Source organism: Megalops cyprinoides, chromosome 14, assembly GCF_013368585.1.
Source record: "Megalops cyprinoides isolate fMegCyp1 chromosome 14, fMegCyp1.pri, whole genome shotgun sequence".
Lineage (NCBI taxonomy): Eukaryota > Metazoa > Chordata > Actinopteri > Elopiformes > Megalopidae > Megalops > Megalops cyprinoides.
The window spans coordinates 8,741,731-8,746,695 of record NC_050596.1 but is presented as its reverse complement, the minus strand read 5'-3'; positions in this window follow the sequence as shown (position 1 = coordinate 8,746,695).

Genomic DNA, 4,965 nt, shown 5'->3' with positions numbered 1-4,965 from the left:
CTCTCACACACGGAAAATCCCGCTGAAGGGGGAAAAAAAAAATCTCCGTCCACGCAGCTAGCAGAGCGAAAAAAGGCTGCACACACAATAATATTCAAAACAGAAAATAATCTCCAAAAGACAAAAAAAAAAGTAATCCGGAAACTATGATTAGCAAAAGTTGGCTACATAAAATTTCTCGGGCGGGGGAGGTGCCATTTTCTTGAAGGCTGCTGCCAGCTGGAGCCGCCGTGAGAAAAGTTTGTTTTGACGGAATCTGCTGTCTGTGACTGCCTCTCCCCTTCTTTCTTTCCCCTCTTCTAGTCTATGGCTCGTGCTTTCTGATTGATACACACTTTTGGCGAGCTTTTTTTTCCCCGAAGCGCATGGAGCAAACCTCTCGTCTGCTGTCAAATCATATGCGTCCAATGAGAAGCATGGATGAGGAAAAAGCCAAAATATATCGTCCAATGATGAAAGAGAGAAACACTTAGGAAACCTAAACTGGACTGTCGCTACAGTACCCCGTGCACTAAATTAACCGCACTTGGAATACAGCGTGTATCTAAATCTATGCAGTTGGTAAATGTGCTTAACGTGTAACATAAGTATTCGAGGTGTTGAAGACGTTTTATCCAAAACATTAAATTCTACATTTACACGTGCAGTAGTTTAAATAAAAGAGAAATTCTCTTTTCTTCAATGTCGATTTTATTTCCAAATTTCCTGGCAGGGCATTGACTCGAAAGACTATCATTTTGTGGAAAATTAATATCGAACGTTTGCATGAAGCTTTCATTTACATTTGGCGCGTATGGGGCCTATAGAAGAGGTTTCTTTTGGATTTGGCATGAAGCTTTCAGAAAGTTCCTAATTTCTTTTGATTGTGCATATATTATACTGACAAATACAAAATACATACTGTGAGACAAGCACACAGAACAGCTTCAAAGTTGCTCTTTCACATTTTACAGTTGACACTCATTAGTTGCGTAAGATGACCTTCCTAAAAACCCATGAATTATACGGCTAATGCGCAACTAATCCCTGTCTCTTGCAAGCAGTCTTCGACGTGATGTTTTTGTTTTTATATTTTATTTTATTGAACCATTTTACATTATCGTATCGCATAGTTACATTATCATTTACATTGTCTAATCAGAAACAGCGTTTAAATTAAAGCGTTAAAATCACGGGTTATAATTTCAGACAAACACTTCAATCTTAAATGAATATAACATTTTCTTAACAGAGATGAGAGAAAAGAGACTAAATTCCACGACTATTGATTATTTACTGAACAAAAGCGGGAAACTGACGTATATGCACAATAATGTGCACAATTCAAGACCAATGTATCTTCAACTGAGATATGGACGGGGGTAACGCTATTTCACTGGACCCTGCGCATGGTACTTATATATCTTGATTAATTTCTGTGCGCCGAGATATATCCTTTCATCTTTAAAAATATATTAGTTTTTGGGCATGTTTTAAATTGCATGCAGGCCATGAGATACATAGATCAATGATGAAACGAACATCTGAACGAACGCACAAATATTTACAGCTAAAGATCAAAACAGATTTTCTACTATTAAACACATTTAAAAACTACTGCATTTGAGTAAATAATAGCTGTACAAATTTGAATCTCGTGCAACAAAAGAAACTTATATAATGCAGAGCTCACTATGTACATGTGGGACTCTCAGAAGTCAGCTTTGTCACTCCTGCTAGTGTGCGTAAACAAGGCCTAACTCACATTAAAAAGAACCTGCTCAGATGCGCACTACCAATGTACCTTTGCTGTAGTCTAATCCAACAATCTACATGTTTTACAGAAATGAGCGCATTCTGTAGGCTACGTCTAAAATCGGAATACCCGTCATTAAAGTCTACAACCACATCTATCTTTTTTGCAACAGATTCTGAAAGTATTCATTTTTTCAGCCTTTCCCTGTTAATCACTTTGACTATTTTTTATTAGAAAATGCCCTGCCCCTTAAACTAATCTGTGGCAACACTGCAACCCGTGTTGTTCTCTTACTAAAGGACTAGGCTACTAAATTATGCCGGACGTTAATTTCTGTTCATTTCCATTTAATTTTATGCTAAAGGTTTTTAAAATATGATATCAGTAATTAAACAACTAAAACGTTAAGCGCGAATTGTTTCAAACCTTGTTTCAAAGTTTCCCAGATGAGTTGAGATATCTGTAGCTGATTTTCCAGATGTGGTCTCTGCTATTAAGGAGGTACAGACCTCTTGCCGTTATGCGACTTGATCCAAGGCAGCAGTTTCATCTGTTGGAACGAAAACAATTTGTAGCAATTGCAAGCTCAGTGAATATTATTACAGTAGAAATATACCTAGTAAAAGCATTTTCTTTTTACCAGGTCAAACCGTTGTTTTACATTAAATTATTTTCCTTTCATATATCTGATAAATTATGCTTAAAATAAGTGCTCTATCAGTTTTTTTTCTTACAATTATAAGGTTTAATATCGAGTATTTTAATAAAATGTTCATATGCATTATAACATTGACTACATCAAGAGTTTATACGGTTATTGCAGTGACGTTAAAAACTCCAAATAGGGAATTCATTAGTTATAAAATATGGCAACACCCTGAACAGCAGAAGGAATTCAGAACCACCTCTCAACTGAAACTGGAAAAAAATATAACAACTAACGCTCCCAACACTTTGCGTTTGTCCGTTAAAATGAAATGACCATGTTGTAAAACGCATTGCAATTTCCATAACCATGAAATAAAGGCGTTTCCTCATTATTCACGGGCTATCTTGCTCCAAACTGACATTAAAGTACATATTATTACAAATATATTGGCGTTATCATGACGCAAAAGACCGATTGAATCCTTCGAATGTATCTTCTTAGCAGTAATTCTTTGCTGCTGTTTTGCATGTGCGCGCGTGAAGGATGTCAAGTCGATTACATTCAAGCACAAAAGTAGTGTACAGTAATAAAATAGCACAGCAGTTAGGTCTCTGCGTTATAAAATAAATAAACTATTTTATATGTATGTACGAAAAAATATTTGATTTCGGGTTCCAGTAAATCATATAATTCGTGTAAGATGGACATAAATTAAGGTGATTAATATATAATTGAAATTCCAATGGAGGATTACTTACCGAGCATTCGTCCACAGTCCGTGGCAAACAGAAAGAGTGAATCTTTTCAGTGCCCCCTACCGTTTCAGTAACCATCAAGTTAACCATACAAACTCATACAAAAGAAAACACCGGACCACAAATTTTAGTAATATAATTTAAGATTTTCCTTTAATTACAGATGAACGAGCAAGTTTGGATAATCTATTCTGCGTGTGATCAAGCGGGGTATTGAATCCGCTCTGTATTTTATCACTTAGAACGATCATTAGAGCCAGCGGTGGGCTAGCGTTCTCATTTCCATCCAAAAAATATATTATTATTATTATTAATATTATTATTAAAGAATTGATTTGACACTAAACGACAGATAACTGAACTTTTGCAACACGCAAACACGGGGCAACCGAAGATCTCACTGCAGCAAAATCTCGTGGTATAGAGGAAAGAAAAGCATGGGCCTAGAGATACAGGAATTAAAATTAAATTAGACCGGTTAACACTTCCCATTAAGAAATGACATGAAGAATGACAAATAGTTTGACACGGGGTACAGTTTGAGGGGGTATTGTGCGCTAACGTGGTGGAAAGGATCGGGGCATATCTTTCTCAAACTCGAGACAGAGCTTCCGCCGAGTCCCTTAGATCAGGTTGTTATTGAGAGGCTATCGCAGCGCGCTCTTACACCCCCGACCCATTTTAATGTATCGCGAGAAAGTGCTTCTCAGTGCAGATGGAAGTACTTTACGCGATCCTAGTTCTCACGGAGGCACCAGATATATTAACACATCACTTTTAAGCACCCTATAAGAGGGTATATCTCCACTTTGACCCGCTCACTCAAAGTCCTCATAGAGACGAAGGATATTTGTACTTCAGTGCCACCGGATTGTGCTGTGTTTGTTGCATGCGAACCTAATGACAGGATGCATGATCCAAGGGCGTTTTCATCGAGGCAATGTTTCAATTAGGAGAATTTATGAAGTTCATCTTGTTTGAGAATAAAGTAATACAACGGATTAAAACGTAACACATAAAACATAAAAAAGTATATAAAACTAATACGATAATGCTTTTCTTTTCTTATAATGCATTAAAAATAATAAGTCCACGTTATAACGAAATATTGTCTAACAATATCTGAGATAACAAACATCAAGTTACCTGAACCATGGATTTACCCACATATACATGTATCTGTAATATGGTGAACTATATTGTCAAAAAGAAATGGATTCATATATAAGCTGAATGTCAATTAAAACAGGAATGATTCAAGGTCTTCACACCTATCCCTTACCAAAAAGAAAAAAAAATACATTCATACAATAACAAAATACAGCAGAGAGTGAGAATAAAAAGCCCACATATATGGTCATATGTTCACAGCCTACATATGCTGTATACCCAATGTCCACTATCACATGGTGCACAGAAACTCAACAGAGTGTCCATTTATGGGGTAATATAGATTGTTCCTGTTTATTCCAACACACATTTTAATTTTTACATTATAATAAATCAATAAAGGCAAGTCTTGGTCTTATCTGAGTTCAGGAGTTCCCTTGCCTAGGCGCCAATGCACTCTTGAAGACACACTTGTTTTCACTCTAATCATGGAGTTTGAGTTTTGCTCTACAATGACAGAACTCAACAAAAAAGGACATTCAAAATATATGAAGTGCCTTGAATAACCTTCTGCTTCAAACCAGCATGTAGAGATCCAGCCTTCTGTTTTTATACACACTCTCTCTGACAGCAGAGCCAAGTCCATGAAGCCCTGAAACCCATCAAAGCCCAGAGAACCTGATGAAGACAAAGGATTAGCAGCTTTGGTCAAAAGC